Source organism: Tupaia chinensis, unplaced genomic scaffold, assembly GCF_000334495.1.
Source record: "Tupaia chinensis unplaced genomic scaffold, TupChi_1.0 Scaffold000309_1, whole genome shotgun sequence".
Classification (NCBI taxonomy): Eukaryota; Metazoa; Chordata; class Mammalia; order Scandentia; family Tupaiidae; genus Tupaia; species Tupaia belangeri.
The window spans coordinates 394,043-404,290 of NW_006159800.1; the positions used below are offsets into that span (position 1 = coordinate 394,043).

Genomic DNA, 10,248 nt, shown 5'->3' on the forward strand with positions numbered 1-10,248 from the left:
GTGGTAAGTAATCATTCATGCAAAGAATAATTTTTTAACCAGTATACAGACTGTATTTGGGTGGTTTGACTTTAGGGAGACAAATATCACATCTATGATAGTCACACATGAGAGGCTGGAAGACTGCTTGTAGATAGACAGTGGACATTTTGATAGTTGAAATTAAGATATGCTTCATATTACAAAGATAAGATGAGAGAATGAAACAAAAATAGTAAATCCAAATATGTTCCCTACATGTTTGCTCAGAAAGCTTGATTCTACAAATCAAAGGGCAAACTGGTTTCCCATGAGTGACAGTTCTTCAATTCCACAATGAGTATGAGCAGAGATGCGCTTATTTTATATTAATAAAGATTCTGCCCTGAGTGATATCTCCTGGCATAGAGAGATATAAATATTAAGCATAATAATGATGGCTCCAGCCTCTGTGGTGAGGCTGGTGGTTAGCTGGATTGCAATGCGGGAAGCCACATGGCCGACTGCAGTTTTGGTCCGTGGCCCAGTGGAGCTGAAACACACTGGGCTTGCATGCTGGGATCCGGGAAGGTTAGCGCCCTGGGAAAAGAGGATGATGGCATGACCAAACCCTGCTAGAGGGTGCTTCTCCCTCTGTCTCTACTTTCTCTCTCATACATGTGTATGTGCTGGCACAAATAAAAAATAAATGAAATAATAATGATAATATAATAGCAACAGCTAGCACCCAACCACTATATTAAAGGCATTATTTAATTACATAGCCTGTAAGTTGTGAATCTAGTATTCAAATTCAAACAGTTTGGTCTCAAAGTCTATGACAACTGACCGTTTTTCCTATTAATAGATTTAGATATGGAAATACTCGAGAATACCATAGACAGAAATGTAGCAGTAGATGTAGATATAAAATACTAAAAAGCTACCTACACATGTATAAACATTATGTAGGTATTTTTGATAGGTTTGTACTATTTGTTCAGGGATCTATTAACTTAAATCCCTGAATGTCAAAATAAAATCCCACTTCTCCACTCTGAACCCAAGAATATCAGCAGAAATAAGAAATGGTAGCATCAGTTTTTACTTTATTTTTTTATTTTTAACAAAGTCCCACTGAAAATCCCCAGTGTGATAAACGCTCTTGGTCCAGGTCAGCACTGTGTTACTAGCACAGGGCTAAAGGAGTAGCCTAGAGCCAGGAGAGGCCGGCAGACACTGTAACAGCACATTGTGTGTGCCTTATGCAGATAACACCTGGTTGGTCTCTACCTGGGTGGCTTCCTGAGCTGCAAAGTTAGGATACAACCAACATGTAGAACCCTGGAGAACCGTGGTTGTTCCTGCAACAAATGTTCCCATGTATTTTCTTTTCTCTCCCCCAGAAGACCTTGGAGGTTAACTAACATGAGAAGAGCATAGTACTTGAACATGTTTTCCAAACTCTTCTTGCCTCAGTCTCTGAAATGGTAATATGAGAATATTAAAGCTGCTAATTGTAACAATGATAGTAATAGCTGTGCTATAGGCTTATCATAATGATTACAGGAGGTATAAATGAAGCACTAATTTTAAATTATAGTCATTATTTCAAAGTCAGTAAGACCCTTTCCTAGCTTCAAAATATGAAGGTATTCCAAGGGGGCAGAAATTTGTCTTATGTTGGCCCTAGTGCTTTGTCTGGCCAGGACCCAATAACAATTCTAGCCAGTTTTATTCTGCTACAACTCATTTGCACTCAAATGTGTCTGACCTATAATCAGCTCAGGAGATGAACTTTAGAAGAAAAATTACATTTTAGCAGGAGGCAACAATTTAAATCAAAGAAAGATCTCTCTTGATGATAATGTGGAATTTGTGTAGTCCAGTTTGAAAGATGCCCTTAGGAGACAGACAACCTGAACAGTTCAGAGTTCACTGAGTGGAGTCTACACTGTTTATTGGCAGCCAAAGGAATGGAAGGGTATCTGGTCAGACTTATTCTCAGTTGATGGTGAATTTATTCTTGATGCCAAGGAAATAATGAAGAATTACTGGAGATTCTTCCCCCTCCTGGATTTCTCCTAGGGTAAATTGAATTAGCATAGGACTTTTTATAATTGAAAAAAAATTAAGACCAAATGATAAAATTCTTAATGGTGAAATTTCAAGAAGTATGAAAGACTGTAAGAGAGAGAGATTTTGGAGAATCAAATGACACCGATTTTCTTCAACTATAATTTGAGGAAGAAAACACTCATGGATATTCAAGATTCACTGAACATTGCATTAACACGGCATTTTCACATGTGAAATTACACTTCATTCTCACAACATTTATAAAGGAAGGTATTGCTTTTCATAGCTTTAATACAGAGTCATATGTATGACACATATTCATTATCAGAACTATAAAAAATGAAGAAAAAGTATTGATATAAAAATTAAAAGAAATCATTTCATCTAAAAACCTCAGTGGTTATTATTAATTTTTGTACCTTTCTTTGTAATTCTTCAGTATATACATGATATATTTTATGTAGTTTAATTATATTACACATAAATTATGAAACCTGTTTTTTTCATTATGTCCAATTTAATATCTATATACTATTTCATCATATGAGTATTTGATACATATAAATGTCAATATTAATATATATCAATAGCAAAGTTACAGAAATAATACCAATCAGATGTTAGTCATAAACTTCCTGCAGTACAAATCAATTATAGAAGTGTATTGAATTGGGAGAATTCATTCTATAATGTAAATTAACATTAACATACTATTTAGTTGCCATCAATGAGATTTATTTGCCAAAACATTTGAGGTTCATTTATAGCTGTTATAAAGCTGAACTTTTGAAATTCATCCTGAGAAAGGTTCTGATGGCTTTATGTTTTATGTGCCCACATTAGTGTCTAAAATTTATATATAAATGAAATTGCTAGATGAGAAATCCAGCTTCCAAGTAACTGATTCTATCCTTCCTTTTTCCATGTATAAACTTCTATTTTGGTATAGTTAGAACTAGTGAAAGAGGGTATGTATTGTTTAGAACGTGTCAACAGGAAGAGGTGAATTTTGTTTCCTGACAATGTAAGATTACCATCACAAAAATAGTCAAGTAACTTTTCGGTGCACATGGGCAGCTATGCCAGCTTTAGAACAATAATTGTCCATATTTTGGGCATATGCTCTGTTTAGAGAGAGACATGAGACAGAAAGAGGGCCTTTGTGAAAGCACTCCCTGAGGATGGTCTCACCACAATCCTTTTTCTATTTCTTTCTCATTTTTGGCATTATGTACCCAGTGGGTTTTTGGTATTTTTTTTTTTTTTTTTAGTTGCCAGGTATAAGACTTGAACTGTGCAGTTGACCATGTGACATCTAGCGGCCTTAACCACCAAGTCACCAAATGGCCTAACTTTATGTAATCTTTACCAGAACTCATGTGTATTAGTATCTGTCTCAGAGAGGTTACTTAACGTGTGTGTGTGTGTTCCCAACTGAAGAAATATCCAAAATAATGTTGAACGTCAAGATGACACATCAAGCAACAAAACAAAAAAGCAGACAACCCTGCCCTTTAAATCCTATCATACAAAGGTCCAATAACTCAGATCATCAGACCCCTACACATATTCCCTTATTTGCGGTCCTTCATCTCATGTTTAATTAAAATGTGGAGCAACAAATCTCATTTTGTTGTATTCATTATTCATACAAAATCATATGAGTCTCATACCAGTGACAATACAATATTAAGAAATTCTGTAAAACCATTTATCACCATCATTTCTTTGCATTCACTGCTGTTAATAAGTATACCATCTCTTGGCAAATTGAGGCAAGCACACACTAGGAAAGAAATGAATTTTGGAACATTTAATTAATGGCAGGGTCTAACTATTATTTATGTGAGCTCATTAAAAGCTGCTGTTTTTAACAATCAATCCATAATCTTGAAATAATGGTAAATGATATTATTGTAGTGAAACAATAAATTTGATTAAAAGAGAATACTCACATATGGAAGTAGATGGAAATATCTCTCCCTAAAAAATAGTAAATGTATATCAATTGTTGAAAGAGAATCTTCTGTTAAGTGCAATTACTTCTTTCCCCTGGTTCCAAATCTTGGGTGATTCAGAGGTGATGAAAATTTCTATTATATGTGATTATTTTCCATAACAAAGGAGCAACAGCTAAATGAAGTTAATTACAAGTTAGAGGCAGTTTCTCAGATGAGATATGATATATAGTAATTAATAGTTACTGAAGATACGTATCTTGAAAAATATTGCTGAACTTTATCAGAAACATGAAGAACACCTTTCTTTATCTAATACTTTTGAACTTTTTATATATGTACTTAAAAAGTGCCTTCTTTAAAGAAAGTTTCAAATAGTGGCAACTCACATATTCTACAATCACTTACTAAATACAGTTCACTAGTCTTTAGAATATTTTCACAGTTGTGCAACCACCACTATGATATAATTTTAGAACATTTTCATCACCCTGAAAAGAAGACCCATACCCACTCTCCATTGCTCACTGGCCCCAGTCTTCCCAGACCTAGATGGCCCATCTTGGGAGTAGGAATCTTCCTGGTGCTTTATAACATTTGACATTCCTTATAAAATAATGACGGGTCAGAACTCTGGGGTAGACAATTCCACCTTCCTTGCCATGCCTTCAAATGTGCATTGTTCTTTCTATATTTACTCTCCTTCTGCATACATTATATATATTTTTTTCTTTTAAGAAGATTCTAAGGAATGAACCATCTTTACTAAATATTAGTAGTCTTAACTTCGTTAGCCAGGAAGAGTAATAAAAAATATAGTTTCTCTATTTGGAGAAACATTTCAGAATATGCAGAAGGAGGTCAGTAAGTCTGTTATAGCATTGTAGCTACCACATGAGAAAAATGACTCAACAGTGCAAGGAAAATAGGAGAGTCATGGAGAAAGAGTGATGACGGGCAGTGAGGCACAGCGTGAACAGGTCCAAATCCATGTTGGCACTCAGCCCTTCCTTGACCAGTCTAGATTCCCAGGAGCTTTCTGAATTAGGAAGTCTTTTTGTCAGTACTCCAGCATTGTTAGCCCAAGATTAAAAACATCTCTTTTGTCTCCTTTCTTTAACAAGGATCTCTTTCCGGACCAAATTTCTTTATTAATTTGATAGAAGAGTAGCAGGTCTGGAGCTATGGGACTTAGTCCCAAGAGACTATCAGCACCATATTCTGTCTCTTTATTCAAAGAAAACAGTCAGTTTGATGGACTCAGATTGTTTTCAACTTGATATCTCTAGTTGTGTGACTTCAAACTACCTGTGTTGCCCAATTTTTATCCTAAGATTACTCTGGAATAAAATAATATGCACAATTCATGACCAGTGGAACTCTTGCAATCCACTATCATCACAGAATAAGAAGGGGTAAAATTATTCTCTGGAAAATGAAGATAACACCAAGCACTTAAGAGGCCTCATTACAAGGCCCTCAGTTCCAGGCATTGAAAAGAGCAATTGTCTGATAAAAGTGTTAGTTTATTCATACAACTGTGATTATCGTTAAGTAAATTGATGGAGATCAATCTACAGAGACTTATTTTCTTCTTTTAACAATCGGTGCCCTTTACTACCACTCCCTGCCTCCCCCTCCCCACATCCCACGTCAGTCTCCATATTGTGCTCATATTTGACCTGTTTTTCATTTTGTTCATCTAGGTCACCTTTTTCTGAAATCCAGATATTTGCCAGAGTGCCTAATGTTCATGTAAAAAGGAAGTCTGCCAGAGGAGGCTGGATATTGACAAATAAGCTGAGGCCAGAGTATGTGGTTCTGCAGACGTTTTAGAATCTGTGTATGTGCCTGTGCAGGGAGATGGGTGAACCAGGAGAAGGGAACTGGAATCAGATTTTCCACCTACTGGGATTTAGACATTCATAGATACCTTCTCAATCCTCTTTTAACCAGAATATCTAAGGAGGGACAAAACAATCTAATTCATGGTAATGGAGAGCCACTGGGAGTTATAAGCAAGGCAATTGGTCCTCAGTTTTAAAAAGATCACACTGGGGGGAAAAATGCACTGACAATTAAAAAAAGGGGGGGATTGGGAAATAGTGGCATTCAAAATTAAATATATAGCAATCATCCAGAATGCATGTTTAAAATGCTGATTTCTTTGTCCCCATCTGGAGACAATGGTTGGAAGATTAAACAAAATTATCTCTTTGTAAAGAAAGAGTGCCTGGAATATGAAAAGCAAAAGTACAATAGCAAGTAACTGTTTCTGCTGCTGGTGACGATTTCTATGATGATGGTGATAATCATCACAGAAATGTTTAGCTTATTAGGATCCAAGAAACAAGGGTCACATCTGAAGAGGTAGGTCCTGCTCAAGGCTGAGTTATCGGGCCGAGAATGTCAACCTCAATGCCCTGCTTTCCTAAGGCAGTGCTTCCCAGCCTTGACTGCACCTGACAGTAATGGGGGGATCTTCCACAAATACCACACGGAAGATATTCAACTAGAATCTTCGTGTGTGGGGATCAATCACTGGAATTTGTATGAAGTCCCCTAGAGCATTTAAATATGCTGGTAAATTTGGGGATGACTAGCCAAGTTGCAAAATCTTGTTTTTACTTTTACCTGCAGCTTCTTTTAAAAATGTAGATTGCTGCAGGACCAGCAGTGGGCATAATGGCTATGTCACTGGATCCCACGTAGTCAACTGCAGTTCGAGTCCCGGACCCGGTGGCTTAAACTCACACCAGGATCATGTACGTGCATGCCTAAGATCCTTAGAGGAGAATGGAGGAAAAGGGATTGAGGCATGGCCATCCCCCCCGGGGGTGATTTCTCGCTTTTTGTCTCTCTGTCTCTCTCTGTCTTTCTGGTGAGCAGACATGCTCTATAGCAAATACCTTTCCAAAAAATAAAAAAAAAAAGGAAAGAAAAAAAATATGTAGATTACTGGAGCCAGCAAATGGCCTGGTGCTTAAAACATTGGACTCCCACGTGGTCAAGTGTGGCTTGAAATCTGGACCCAGCATTTTGAAAAATCACACCAGGCACATGTGCATGCATGCCCCAAAATTCCAAGATGAGAATGGAAAAAGGATTGCGGGGCGGCTATTACCCTTAGGAGGTGATTTCTCACTTTTCCTCTCTGTCTCTCTCCAGCAAGTGCACACCCAGTTTGACAAACACCCATACACACACACACACACACACACACACACACACACTATAGATTCAAGGGACTAACCACAGATAGATGAGACAGATTACTTTGGGAGGGGGCTGATCATGCTCCCAAGCACCCCAGTTGAATTTCTATGCTCATTAAAGTGTAAACCATTGCTTTATAAACATGAATTACATCTAAGTAGTATCTTAACTCATCATCTCATCTTACTTCATCTTTTCCCCCCAGACATCTCATCCAACCTGAATCACAGAACACACTCAGTGTGAGCAAACTGATCTTCCCTGTAAATGTGGCATTTCTTTATCAGTGCATTATCATTGAGCCAGCCTGGCCTTACCCCATCTTAAATGAAAGACCTACAGCCAGGTCATTCATTACCAGAGGGCCTAATAGATAAAATCACGGAATATTTTCATATTACTCAATTATCCTACACTATATTTAACAGCTTTCAATTTAGTTAAACACATCCACAATAAACTATGTACACAAGTCCTAAAACCAAGTATCATCTGTCATCTAACAGTGACAAATGTACAGTTAATTTTGGTGACAGACTTTTTATTTTGAGTCTTATTCTTTCAATGTAAGTTAAGAGAAGGGGAGAGAATAGTCAATTAATATTTACTGAGTGAATATGACTACTCCCAGGTATTGCAGCTGTGATCACTGAAGCTCATGTCCAATCAATAGCCATGAAGTTATAGTAAATCTGATATGTATAATTTTCAAGAGATTATGTTTTGTTTTTGTTTTATTTTAATTTTGCCAGAGAGCACATGTGCTTCCTGGAAGGAGAGAAAGAGAGAGCGAGAATGAGAAAATGCCCTCCATGGGCATGGGCATGCCACAATTGCTTTTTCTCCACCCCTCTATGTTTTCGGGATTTTTGTACATGCACACACATACACCTGGTGTGTGTGTGTGTGTGTGTGTGTGTATGTGATTTTCAAGGATAATTTAATAACAAGATAAATAACATGTGCTTATCTAACATGTAATTTGATGTCACTGCAGCTAAAGCAAACATCCTGTTCACTGGGTAAAAAGGAGTTGGTTTGTGTGTATACTTCAGTGCAATTTAAGAAAATACTGTAATTATTAATTTCAGAATTCTAGAATTTGAACAGATGTTCTTTTCTTTTATTACACAGGAAAGAAAAATTTCTTTGAACATCAATTGAAGCCTGGATGATTTCCCATAACTATATTTCTCCAGATCACTCTGTAGAGTCTTCAGAATTCAGAAAATACAGGAAAGCTTTAATTCAACCTCTTAGAAAAGACATTCCAGCTCTCATGACCTCATCAACAAGGAGAAAGTTGGTGGCAATCACAATGCAAGAATGAAGTTGTTTCTTTACCTAATAAGTATCCCATCTGCCCACTTCTGCTGCTACCATTGGCTCACCTGTGTTCAAGTCTACACCCACAAGCTGACCTGATTCTGAATGTTCTGCCTGAATTTTAACTAACATTTCTTGAAGGTCAAATCATGAATGCTGAGTAAGAACCTTGGGAATAATGCATCTGCAAGTTCTTGGACTCCAGGCTGGGCCCTGCCCTTTGTACTCAGCTTGTACTTAATCAGGGCTTCTGCCATGGCCACTTCCATTGCACCTGCACCCAGAACCACACAGCCATCATCAATAGCATTTTTGATGGCCCTTAAGCCATCTGTTACTGCATCTTCGATTTGAGTGAGTGTGTGCTTGTTTGGTTCTTTGACCAATAATGTAATAGAATGAGAATTAGTACATTTCTCAGTGAAGGTGAACTTCTCCCAATGTATACTCGTACACAAGTCCTGCATGTACCAAGCAACCAGGATTTAGGTAATCAAAAGAATTTAGAGCTACCTCACCACAAGCAAGAGTCAGTATCTCCATATTTCTCCTTTTAGCTCTGTGCAGAGCTATGATGCCTTCTTTTGCAAGAGCATCTAAGGAAAAGGGGTCAATTCTTTTTTGATCAATAACAACAAATGCTTTGTCTGAATCACCACAGACTTCTTTTTTCAGTTCTATTATTATTATTATTATTATTATTATTATTAAGCCATCTCTTATTGCATCTTTGATTTGAGTGAGTGTGTGCTTGTTTGGTCCTTTGACCAATAATGTAACAGAACGAGGATTGTTACATTTCTCAATAAAGGTGAACTTCTCTTCTCCCAATGTGTACTCATACACAAGTCCTGCATGTCCCAAGCAATCAGGATTTAGGTTATCAAAAGAATTTAGAGTTACCCCACCACAAGCAGGAGTCAGTCTCTTCATAGTTCTCCTTTTAGCTCTGCGCAGAGCAATAATGCCTTCTTCTGCAAGAGCATCTAAGGACAATTCCCTTTTGATTAATAACAAATCCTTTGTCTGAAAAGCCACAGTCTTTCTTTTTCAGTTCTATTCTTTTTTTTAACTCTATCTCCAATGAATTTTCTTTCAGCTTTTACTAGTTTTTCTCTCTCTTCTGCACTCTTGTAAAAAAAGCCAGAATTCACTTCTGGTTTTTCATATTCTAATAACACTTTGCATGTGAGGATGTACACATCTACTCTTTTCATCATATCAGGATGCTGCACCCCATGTCCAAAACAAGTCCTCTGATTAAGCCTCTATCAGTTTCAGATTTATGCTTCATCTCCATGATCTCAACCATAAAGAGGTCAATAGGTTCATTTTTTTTTTTTTAATGGCCAAAATGCAGTCTACTACAGCCTCTGTTAAGACATCTGCAAGTTCAGCATGAACTTTTGTACAAAGAGATGTTTTGGACACGTCTATAAGTGTTTCCCTGTCCATCTTTTTGCTTACTTTGACTTGTTCCAGAAACTGAAGTGCCTTTTCCTTTGCAGCTTTAAATCCTTCAGTGATTATTCTGGGATGAAAACCTTCAGAAAGGTAGAGAATAGTCTGTTTCAGCAGCTCTCCAATGATGAGGACATTGGATGTAGGACTGTCACCAGTTATGTGCCATCCTGGCCTGTTGCTACTTTAGCTTTTTTTTTTTTTTTTTTTTTTTTTTTTTTTTTTTTTTGGGGTTTTTTGTTATTGCGCC

The 10,248-nt window shown here is 37.1% G+C and overlaps 1 pseudogene; it reads right to left on the bottom strand.

Moving 5' to 3' along the window:
* Positions 1–8,459: 8,459 nt before the first annotated feature.
* LOC102484748 (T-complex protein 1 subunit zeta-like) overlaps positions 8,460–10,248 on the bottom strand; it is a 2,241-nt pseudogene continuing 452 nt past the window's right edge.